Source organism: Eschrichtius robustus, chromosome 10 (assembly GCF_028021215.1).
Source record: "Eschrichtius robustus isolate mEscRob2 chromosome 10, mEscRob2.pri, whole genome shotgun sequence".
In the NCBI taxonomy this organism is placed as follows: domain Eukaryota; kingdom Metazoa; phylum Chordata; class Mammalia; order Artiodactyla; family Eschrichtiidae; genus Eschrichtius; species Eschrichtius robustus.
This window is the reverse complement of record NC_090833.1, coordinates 2,034,764-2,047,278: the sequence shown is the minus strand read 5'-3', so window position 1 is coordinate 2,047,278 and position 12,515 is coordinate 2,034,764. Positions and strand designations below refer to the sequence as shown.

General features: G+C 45.6%; 1 protein-coding gene across 2 annotated transcripts in view; it reads right to left on the bottom strand.

Annotated features, from left to right (window-relative positions):
* The window catches only part of RPL7A (ribosomal protein L7a), a 304,745-nt gene that overhangs the window by 19,418 nt on the left and 272,812 nt on the right, over positions 1 to 12,515 (bottom strand). The gene's annotated exons all lie outside the window — the stretch shown is intronic.

Sequence of the window (12,515 nt, the reverse complement as noted above, 5' to 3'; positions counted from 1 at the left end):
GTTTTCAGGTAACTCAATCATGCAGCTGCAAACCATATGAGATGTTTTTCTACAGAGTAATAGAAAGTCCCTGATTTCTCAGTCCATGTCTTAAGCTAAAAATTTAGGACTTTGCGCCTATCGCTGTCTTTCTGTTGACTACCCAGCACTGTTAAAGGACCAACCCCACCCTGCAGTCCTGGAGTTTCTCAAGCCTTTCTCATTTTTCAAGGTGGTGTTCAGCTAGTCTCTCAAAGTCTTGCCTTCAAAAGATATTTGTCTCAGGTGACCACATCTCCAGATAAGTTGTTTTGCAGCTGTGTGCCAATATATCCAGGGTCCCGTCCCCTGGTACTAACTAGATTTCTGCTACCCTCAGCTAAACTCCAGCCAGATAACAAATCCCAGATTTTCCCTAAGTCACTCATGAGAGGTCATGTTATGTTGCATTAAGAAAAGTACTTTTTAACAAATAAAACTAGTAGTTTAAAGCCAGATTGATCACTGGATATGTCTTAGCAACTAGGAATACAGGAAAACTTCTTCAACTGGATAAAGAACATTTACCAAAAACGTACAGATACCATCATACTTAACAGTGAAAAAACTCAGAAGTTTTCCTGCTAAGATCAGGAACAAGGCAAGAATGTCCCTTCTCATCACTGCTTTTCAGTGTCATAATAGAGAAGTCCTAGCACGTGCGATAGGACAAGAAAAAGAAAATACATGCAGATTGGGAAGGAAGAGATCAAACTGTCTTTGCAAATGACATGATCGTCTATGTAAACATCCAGAAGAATTGACAAAAACCTGAAACAAATGATTGTATCAAGGTTGCAGGATACAAAGTAAATATTGTAAAAACATTGCTTTCTTATCTAAGGAGTGTTCCTGTGAACAAGTGGACTTTGAAATTAAAACTACATTACCATTGGGACTTCCCTGGCTGTCCAGTGGTTAAGACTCTGCGCTTCCACTGCAGGGAGCATGGTTTCGATCCCTGGTTGGGGAACTAAGATTCCCACATGCCACACGGCTAACAAAGCAAAACAGAACAAAAAAATACATTGCTATTTACACTACGTGAAAATTAACAGTTTCCCAGTGCATGTAAAAGTTATGTTTACACTATACATAGTCAATTATTAAATGTGCAATAGCATTATGTCTAAAAAAAAGTACAGCCTTAATTTAAAAATACTTTATTGCTAAAAAATGCTAACCATCATCTGAGCCTTCAGCGAGTTGTTGTAGTAAAATCAAAGATCACTGATCACAAATCATAACAGATATAACTGAAAATTTTAAAATATTGTGAGAATTACCAAAATGTGACACAGAGACATGAAGTAGGCAAATGCTGTTGGGGAAATGGTGCCAATAGACGTGCTTGATGCAGGGTTGCCACCAACCTTCAATTTGTAAAAAATGCAGTATCTGTGAAGTTCAATAAAGGGAAGTGCAGTAACAGGAGGTGTGCCTGTAAAGGGAAACCTCACTGAAATGGAGTTGGGAGGCCAGAATCGGGAGCTGTCATGCACATATCACTCAACGTCAATACAGATGCCAACAGGAAGAGATGTACCTTGCATCTCGGGCAGGAAGTGACACCATTACTGCCAGCAGGAGGAAGGGAGAATTTCTCTTCGCCTGGCAATGGCTCAGTGTCAGACTGTCACAACTCAGCTACTGAAAGGCCACTATACTTCAAACCCCAGTTTACTCCATTGGACTTCTTATTTATAGTAGACCTTTCTAACTTGCCCTTCTGCTCTATAAAAGTTTCTTCTGGGCTTCCCTGGTGGTGCAGTGGTTGAGAATCCGCCTGCCGATGCAGGGGACACGGGTTCAAGCCCTGGTCTGGGAAGATCCCACATGCCGCGGAGCAACTGGGCCCATGAACCACAACTACTGAGCCTGCGCGTCTGGAGCCTGTGCTCCGCAACGAGAGGCCGCGATAGTGAGAGGTCTGCGCACCGCGATGAAGAGTGGTCCCCGCTTGCCGCAACTAGAGAAAGCCCTCGCACGGAAACGAAGACCCAACACAGCCAAAAATAAATAAATTAATTAATTAATTAAAAAAAAAAGTTTCTTCTCCTTTGCTTTACCAGACTTGCATGTGGTTCACCATAGTTACATGTCCTGATCAGTTACAATTCTTTGCTGCTCCTGAATAAGCCCTTTTTGTTGGTAAAATAACTGGCTGTCTTATTACTTTAGGTTAGCAGTTAGCACCCCCGAAATGAAGTAATTAGGTGTAAGTCTAACAAACTATATATTTGATCTATATATGAAAGCGCTGATGAAAGTTACCAAAGAAGAACTAAATAAATAGAGATTCTGTGTTCACGGATCAGAAGACTCAGTGTTGTCAAGATGTCAGTTCTTCCAACTTGATCTACAGATTCAGTGCATTCCCAGCAAGTTAGTTTTTGGACATTGACAGACTGATTCTAAAGTTCATGTGGAGAGGCAGAAGACCCAGAATAGCCACTCAATATTAAAAAAGAAGGACACAGTTGGAGGACTGACACCACCCAACTTCAAGACTATAGTAAGGCTGCAGTAATCAAGACAGCATAGTATTGGTGAAAGAGTAGACAAATAGATCAATCTAATAGAGGGCAAAGAAATACACCCACAAAAATATAGTCAACTAATCTTTGAAAAAGGAGCAAAAGGAATACAATGGAACAAAGAGTCTTTTCAACAAATGGTGCAGGAAAAACTGGACATCCACTTGCAAAAAAAAGAACCTAGATGCACAGAGCTTACATCTTACACAAGAATTAACTCAAAATGGATCATAGATCTAAACGTAAAATTCAAAACTATAAAACTCCTAGAAAGTAACAGTAGACAAGCTAAATGATCTTGGGTATGGTGATGACTTTTTAGGTACAACATCAAAGGCATGATACATGAAAGAAGTAATTGATAAGCTAGACTTCATTAAAAATTTCTGCTCTGTGGAAGACAATGCCAAGGGAAGCCATAGACTGGGAGAAAGTATTTGCAAAAGATACATCTGATAAAGGACTGTTATCCAGAATATACAAAAAACAAAACAAAACAAAACCCTCTTAAAACTCGGCAATCACAAAATGAACAACCTGATTCAAAATGGGCAAAAGACATAACAGCTCACCAGAGAAGAGAGTCAGATGGCAAATAAGCATATGACAAGATGCTCAACATCATATGTCATTAGGGAAATGCAAATTAAAACAACAACTAGATATCACTAACACACCTATTAGAATGACCAAAATGCAGAACGCTGACAACACCAGATGCTGGTGAGGATGTGGAGCGACACAGACTTTCATTCATTGCCGGTGGGAACGCAAAGTGGTCCAGCCCCTTTGGAAGACAGTTTGGCAGTTTTTTACAAGACAAAGCATACTCTTTTTTTTTTTTTTTAAACATTTATTTAGCACCTTTTTTTTTTTTTTTTAACTTTTGGGTTTATTTATTTATTTATTTATTTATTTATTTATTTATTTATGGCTGTGTTGGGTCTTCGTTTCTGTGCGAGGGCTTTCTCTAGTTGCGGCAAGCGGGGGCCACTCTTCATCGCGGTGTGCGGGCCTCTCACTATCGCGGCCTCTCTTGTTGCGGAGCACAGGCTCCAGACGCACAGGCTCAGTAGTTGTGGCTCACGGGCCTAGTTGCTCCGTGGCATGTGGGATCTTCCCAGACCAGGGCTCGAACCCGTGTCCCCTGCATTGGCAGGCGGATTCTCAACTACTGCGCCACCAGGGAAGCCCCAGAACATACTCTTACCATATGACCCAGCCATCATACTCCTTAGTATTTACCCAAATGAAGTGAAAATTTATATCCATACAAAATACTACACAGGGATGTTTATAACAGCTTTATTTATAATTGCCAGAACTTAGCAACTAAGATGACCTTCAGTAGGTGAATGGATAAATAAATGTTGGTTCATTCATACAATGGAATATTATTCAGCACTAAAAGGAAATGAGCTATCAAGTTACAAAAAGACAGGGGGAAACCTTAAGTACATAATAGTAAGTGAAAGAAGCCAACCAGAAAAGGCCACAGACTGAATGATTCCAACTATTTATGACATTCTGGAAAAGGCAAAACTATGCAGACAGTAGAAAGATCAGTGGTTGCCAGGGATTAAGGGGAGATGGAGGGATGAATAGGCACAGCACACAGGATGTTTAAAGCAGTGAAACAATTCTGTATGATACCATAATGGTGGATACGTGTCATTACACAGTTGTCAAAACCCATAGAATGTACAGCACCAAGAGAGTCCTGATGTAAACTGTGGACTTTGGGTGATAATGACGTGTCAGTGTAGGTTCACTGACCATATTCTATGGTTCAGGATGCCAGTAGTGGGCGAGGTTTTGTGTGTGGAGCCAAGAGGTCTATGGGAACTCTTTGTACTTTCCGCTCAGTTTTTCTGTGAACCTGAAACTGCTCTTAAAAAGATAAAGTTTATTAGTTGAAAAAACAGGTTGATCGTTGAAACTGAATGCTTTTCTCTGGAAGTGTCACGTGTCACTTCTGGTCTCATTTCACTGCCCAAGACAAGTTACATGGCTGCCCCTCGCTTCCGGCAGGCACCTAAATGCAATTCTACCCAGTGCCCGGAAAGAGAGAGCCAGGCTGTTCATAAGAGCCCCAGCACCTCCTGAGCAAATGTTGCCTACCACGACTCTTGGTACAAATTTCTGTATCAGTCAGAGCTCTTAGTTGCAATCAACTCTGTTGATTTAAGCAGAAAGGGGATTTATTAAAAAGATATTAGGGCACATCCAACTTGAAGATGTCCGTCTAAAGTTGGCATTTCCTCTGTTCTCCTTTCAGAAAATACCAAAAGCCAAATAGGAAAAAAACCCCAAACAAACAAAACAAACTCTTAGAGGTATCTAAAGAGGCATTTAGTATCCTGGACCATACAATAGGTGGGCAGGGTGTGAAAAACAGTAGAGATGGATCAGGGGGGCAAAATGAAGTGAGGAGGGCATGTAGTTGCCTCCAGGTCTCTGGAAGCACTGGGGAGTCCCCGTCTCCAAGGTGCAGACACAAAATCCTGCTCTAGCAATGAGGATGTGATGGGTGATATGGCAGTCGGAGCCTGTGTGGAGGTTTGCTTCCGAGAAGCAGAGGGTGGGATGCTGGGTGAAGACGCACAAAGATAAGGTATATTTGCAGGACTGTCTGTGTTGGGGGCTGGGATTAGAGAGACATTGCACTGGGAACAATCCTACAGCTTCCTTTTCTCTCTGACTCAGGGATGTAAAGGCTGAAGGAATTTACACCTTAGGAAAACCCTTGTTACCCTTAATTATGATCTTGTTCCCTCCCACAGTGACACTTGTGCAAATATCTATGCCAGGAAGTACCTTATTTATGGATGAGTTTCAAAAGGGGAATTAGCATAGGACCTATGTAATGATATTACAAGATTAAAAAGGGGAAAAGAACAGGTGAAACTCATGTCAGGTGAAGAACCCACGCCAAAAAACTTATGCCATAGAACAGATGAAATTTTTTTCAAATATTTCTCCATGAAATTAAAAAAAAAAAAAAATGAAGCAATCTCCTTGGTAAAACAAAACCCAAAGCAGAAAAACATGAGCTTATGGAGGAAACAGTCAACAGAAGGATTTAAAACTGAAAGTTAAACTCAGAGAAAGAGTGGGGGAAAAAGAAATCATCACAGAAATTAAATAAAATTAGAAGTAGCATATGAAAAGAATAAGCACTCCTAAAAGCACATCAAGGGACATAGAAAAAAAGCCATGATTATAGGTGGTCCCAGAAGAAGAAGGGAGAAAGGGGCTGAGAACATATCTGAAGACATAACAGCTGAAAATTCCCCTCACCTGGGAAAGGAAACAGACATCCAGGTCCAGGAAGCACAGAGGGTCTCAGATGGGATCAACCCAAAGAGGGTCACACCAAGACACATTGTAATTAAAATGGCAAAAATTAAAGAGAATATTAAAAGCAGCAAGGGAAAAGCAACAAGTTACCTACAAGGTAACTCCCATTAGGCTAACAGCTGACTTTTCAGCAGAAACTCTGCAGGCGGGAGGGGAGTGGCAGGATATATTGAAAGTGATGAAAGGGAAAAACCTACAACCAGGAATACTGTGCTTGGCAAGACTTTCATTCAGATTTCATGGAGAGATCAAAAGCTTTACAGACAAACAGAAGCTAAAAGAGTTTAGCACCACCCAACCAGCTTTACAAGAAATGTTAAAGGAACTTCTCTAAGCCAAGAAGAAAGGGCCCCAACTAAAGCTCATCGGTAAAGGCAAACATACATTAAAGGTAGTAAATCAACCATGTACAAAGCTAGTAGGAAGTAGTAAAATCATCTATATCCAAAATAAGTAGTTGAGGGATACACAAAACGAAAAGATGTAAAATATAAAGTCAAAAACCAAATGCTGGGGGGGGTGGGTGTAGTAAAAATGCAGGGCTACGCCTAGAGCCCGTGCTCCGCAACAAGAGAAGCCACCGCAATGAGAAGCCCGTAACACGGCAACAGAGTAGCCCCCTCTCGCTGCAACTAGAGAAAGTCCGCGCGCAGCAACGAAGACCCAACACAGACAAAAATAAATAAATAAATAAAATAAATTTATTAAAAAAAAAATGCAGGGCTGTTGTAAAAATGCATTTGAACTTAAGAGGTCAGCAACTTAAAATAATCATATATGTATATATATATATATATGGGAGGAATGTAGTAAATAGCTATGGAATGTCTTTGTATGGTGACACACTGTAACTAAACTTATCATGGTGATCGTTCTGAAATATAAAGAAATACCAAATCACTATGTTGCCTAACAGGAACTAACAGTGTTGGAGGTCAATTATACTTCCAAAACAAACAAGCTCATAGAAAATGAGATCAGATTTGAGGTTACCAGAGGCAGGGGGTGGGGGAAGGGAGAACTGGATGAAGGCGGTCAAAAGGTACAAACTTGCAGTTACGAGATAAATACTAGGGATGTAATGTACAACATGATAAATATAATTAACACAGCTGTATGTTACATCTGAGAAGTTGTTAAGAGTAAATCCTAACAGTCCTCATCCCAAGGAAAAAAATTTTTTCTACTTCTTTAGTTTTGTGTCTCTATGAGAGGACAGCTGTTCAGTAGACTTATTGTGATAATCACTTCATGATGTATGTAAGTCAAATCATTATGCTGTACACCTTAAACGTGTACAGTGCTGTATGTCAATTATATCTCTGAAAAACTGGAAGAGAGAAAGAAAAAACACCCAAAAATAGATGCATAAAGAACGATATAGATGCAAGTTATTAAAATATGGATGCAAATTCTAGAAAAATCAGGAACAACATGGAAGTGGTCTCTAGGGGTGGGACTTGGGGATCAAGAAGGTTAGGAGCAGAATCTATTCCTTCTTATTAACATTGTGAGCCTGCTACAAGCACTTCCCTTATTTAAAAAATATCAAACAGTTAACTGGGTGCAGGGGGGGACTGCAGGCATACCGGCGGTCAGGGAGCTTGGCCAGGCCCAGCCATGGCAGGAGCGAGGCTCAGGCGGGGGATGGGAGGCAAGAGGGAGGGGCAGCAGGAGCGGAGGCCTGGAGTCACCGGCTGGAGGGGAGGCTCCCGGCCGTGCTTGTGGAACAGGCAAGGCAGGGAGTCGAGGAGAGCCCGGGGTGCACCAGGAAATGGGCTCATCCACTGGGCGCCAACAGAGTGGCACAGATGACGGGAACTGGGGGAGGGAGAGCCGGGACAGGGGACAGGGCTGTGACCAGGCCTTGAGGCGCCCTTGAGGGTGGACGCCTGCGCTGGTGCTGAAGGCACGTGGCCCGCCCAGCTGGGTGTTTCTCAGGGTGGGGACAGAGAATGTGGACATCTGGGGAGGGGCAGCCAGCTAATGGCGGGGGGAGGGGATCAAGGACACCGAGCTGGATGGAGGCTGCAGTGCTGGGGACAGAGGGCAGGAGGGGGACCTTGTCCTCCGTTCTTCACCGGGTCTCCCCGATGCCTCCAACGGGGCCTGCCATGCACAAGCCCCCAGCCCGAGCCACTGAGTAAACGAAACTTTATGCAACAGGTCTTGTTGGGGACACGATGGCAGAATAGCTCATCCCCGCCCGTGGGCCTTGCATTCTATAGGGGACACGAAGCACCGCTCAGCGGTGTGGTCCGGGCTTCCGTGGGGCAGTGCCCAGTGCACGCAGGCCGGGGGTGGCAGGAAGACCCCCAGGGGAGTGGTGCCTGGAAAACCAGCTGGAGGTGAGGGGCATGGAGGCAGATGCGGGGGTGGGAAAGACATGAAGGCGTTCTGGGGGCCACAGGGAGTGCGCTTTGGTGGGCCTCGCAGCCGCAGGGGAGGGCAGGTCGGCGGGGTGGGAGGGCCTTGCGGGGGGACTCTATCTGAGGGCGATGTTCGTTCAGAGGGCTCTCCCTCCTAAAGTGACCTGGCAGCACAGGTGCTGGTTGGCTGAGCGGGGCGGGGAGGAGGGAACGCTCTTTATTTAGCCGAGGAGGAAATGGTCCTGCGGGTCTGGGATCAAGCGTGAGCCAGGGGCCAAAGTCCTCTGTAACACTGGCAAATGTCTGATGAATCAGGAGATGAGGGTGGCCGGAACACGGGCTGGGGAAGACTGGGTTGACTAGCGCAGCACCGGGCAAGGGTATGGCCAGGACATCGGGGAGCACAGCCACAGAGCCGCTGGGGCAGGGGGCCTGCAGGCCGGGGGCAGAGGCAGAGAAGACCGGAGGGGTCCCCCCTTTTCCCCTTTGCTAAGGCAGTGGCGGAAGAAAGTTTGAGGAAAGAACTAGAGCTGTAACGTGGTCGTAACCTAGCTGGATGGGCTCCTTGCCAGCTGGGCTTGGGCAACATCATACATATTCTTCCTTAACTAACGTTGGATCAGGCTCTGCCCCACCTGTGTGCCTAGCATTTGGAACCTAGGCCCAGTTTGAGGCGTTACCATGAGTGCGCTCCGTTCTTTCCTCTCCTGGCCACGTGGTGACCTTTGTTCTTTCAGCCACACAGTGCCACGTGGCGGTCCTTGGCCCTGACCTCAGGCCGGGCCTCCGGGGGTCCCCGCTCTGTTCCCCAGGCCTCGATCTCAGTGTCCAGCCCCACAGGTACTCATGCAGGTGCCCCCAGCAGATGGCCGGCCATCCCAGGCTTGGCGTGCACTGGAGACCCTCCCTCTGTCTCATCCCCAGAACCATCAAAGCCCAAGCTTCCCCTGGCAAGAAGAACCCAATCTCAGGAACTGGGAGACATGGTTGCTCGACAAGAAAATATCCTTTACTTATTCATCCTGAGCCAGTGGTAGAAAATACAACGCAGCTGATTTTTAAAACATATTAAGAGGAAATTCATGTAACGCAAAATTAATCATTTTAAAGCGTGCAATTCAGCAGCATCTAGTCCATTCACAATGTTATGCAGCCATCATCTGAATTTTGCTTCAGGACATTTTCATCTCCCTCTATAAAGGTGCGGTACCCAGTAAGCAGTTACTCCCCATTCCCTCCTCCCCCTCCTGCCCCCTCCCCCCACCCCACCCCAGCACCGCCGCAGCCACTAATCTGCATTCATCTCTACAGATTTCCCTCTTCTGGATACTTCATATAAATGGAATTATGTCACAGTGGCCTTCGTGTCTCATTTCTTTCACTGATCATATTGTTTTTGAGATTCATCCGCGATGTGGCATGTATCAGTACTTCATTCTTTTTTATGGGTGAATAACATTCCGTTGTATGGATAGACCACATTGGTTCATCCAATCATCTGTTGATGGACACTGGGGCTATTTCTACCTTTTGGCTATTGGGAACAGTGCTGCTATGAACATCTGTGTACGTGTACTTGTTTTTGCATCTGTTTTCAATTCCTTTGGGTCTATACCTAGGAGTGGAATTGCTGGGTCATATGGTAATTCTATGTTTACATTTTTGGGGAACTGCCACACTGTTTTCCACAGCAACTGCACCATTTTACATTCCCACTGACAAAGTATGAGGGTTCCAGTTTTTCCACATACTCACGACACTGGTTATTTTCCATTTTTTGGATTATAGCAATTTCAGTGGGTGTGAAGTGTTGTCTCATTGTGGCTTTGATGTGTATGTATATCCTCGATGGCTAGTGGGGTTGAGCATATTTTCATGTGCTTATTGGCTATGTGTGTATATATTTTTTTGGAGAAATGTCCATTTGGAAATTGGGTGTTGTTTGTTGAGTTCTGGGACTTCTTTATATATTCTGGACGCTGGACTCTTATCAGATATGTGATTTACAAATATTTTCCCCCATTCTGTAGGTGGTCTTTTTACTCTCTTGACAGTGTCCTCTGATGCACAAAAGTTTAAAATTCAGATGAAGCCCAACTTACCTTTTTTCCTTTTGTTGCTTATGCTTTTGCAGTCATATCTAAGAGTCCATCACTGAATCCAAGGTCAAAAAACCTCTATGTTTTCCCCCTGAGTTTTAATTAATTTATTTATTTATTTATTTATTATCTTTGGCTGCATTGGGTCTTCATTGCTGCGCACGGGCTTTCTCTAGTTGCGGCGAGGGGAGGCTACTCTTCGTTGCGGTGCGCGGGCTTCTCATTGCGGTGGCTTCTCTTGTTGCGGAGCACGGGCTCTAGGCACGTGGGCTTCAGTAGCTGTGGCTCGCGGGGTCTAGAGCACAGGCTCAGTAGTTGTGGCGCATGGGCTTAGTTGCTCCACGGCATGTGGGATCTTCCCGCACCAGGGATCGAACTCGTGTCCCCTGCATTGGCAGGCAGATTCTTAACCACTGCATCACCAGGGAAGTCCCTCCCCTGAGTTTTATAGTTTAAGCTCTTATATTTAGGTTCACAAAAATTAACTCAAAATGGAGTTAATTTTTTGTATATGGTGCGAGATAGGGGTGACCGTTGATTTCTCTTTCAGCTTCTTAAAAAATTTTTATTGACATATAGTTGATTTACAATGTTGCGTTAATTCAGGTGTACAACAAAGATTCATTTATACATATACATACACATATATATATATATATTTTAGATTCTTTCCCATTATAGGTTATTACAAGATATTGAGTATATTTCCCTGTGCTATACAGTAGCACCTTGTTGGTTATCTATTTTATATATAGTAGTGTCTATATGTTAATCTCAAACGCCTCATTTTTCCCTCCCCCACCCTTTCCCCTTTGGTAACCATAAATTTGTTTTCTATGTCTGTGAGTCTATTTCTGTTTTGTAAATAAGTTCATTTGTATCATTTTTTAAGATCCCACATACAAGCTAGATCATATGATTTTTGTCTTTCTCTGCCTGACTTACTTCGCTTAGTATGATCATCTCTAGGTCCATCCATGTTGCTGCAAATGGCATTATTTTGGGTTTTTTTATGGCTGAGTAATAGTTCACTCATCTTCTCCTGCTGCCCTATGACCCTGACAAGGGGCCTCTGTGGACCCAGCTCTGCTCCCCCCTCTCCCAGCTTGGCACAGGCTAGGACATGCCCTTGGGATGCTGCGTGGTAGGACCCTTCTTCCATCCCCAGTGGCTGGCACCCAGGGATGGAGGTTGGAGAGGAGAAGAGAGCGTCCAGGTTGCAGGCTGACGGCGTGAGCCACTGGTCGGAGCCTCTGGCTCCTCGTCCAGCCTGGTTCCCTCATGCCTCTCCCTCCACCAGGTGGGAACCTGCACAGGAAGCATGGGCTGGGGGGAGAGGGGCAGAGAGAGGGCTGTCTCCTCCCCCTGAGCTGTGCCATGTTGAATTCTTGGATGGGGCCCACGGGCCTGATGCTCCCACACCCCAGATGGGCCTCCCCTGAAGACACAGGTGACAACCTCCCAGGTGCAGCCTCCACTGAGAATTTCATTGACACTCCTCTTTATCCCTGTGTGTTGGAATTCTCCGGGACCAGGAACGTTCCTCCAGAGAAAATGATGGGACCCAGAGAGTGTCCAGGGCCTCTGGGCTGTTTGGCGGTTGGGCAGGTGATGTGCCAGGTGTTGTGAGAAAAGCGGTCCCCAGGGTGGAGAGACGGCCAAGGAGAGGTGGGGTGTGGAGCGAGGACAAGCTTAGCTGGAGAGGCGAGCAGGGGCCAGATCCCCGCACACACACACACACCCCGGCTTGAGGACCAGAGCAAGGGGCAGGGCTTGGCCCTGAGAGCAGGGGAAGCCACCAACCGGGCCCCTGTGTGATCTGAGGCGGGGGCAAGATGCCGCCCCCGGGGCTGTTGGGGGCAGCTGGCTTTGGGCATCCGGCCGACAAGTCTGGCTTTGGTCGTGGAGCCCACCTGGCTGGCAGCGCCGGGCAGATCTGGGCAAACAGGAAATCTGCTGAGGCTCCTCCCCGACCCCTGACCCCGCCCCGAACGAATGGGCAGGTTGAGCTGGCCCTGGGGAAGGAGCTGGACTTTCTTTCTCAGGTAACCCTGGCTCTGAGCCTGAGCTCTGAGCTGTGTCTAGCTTCTGGCAGGCTGACCTCTGCCTGCCATCCCCCGCCTCTGCTTCCA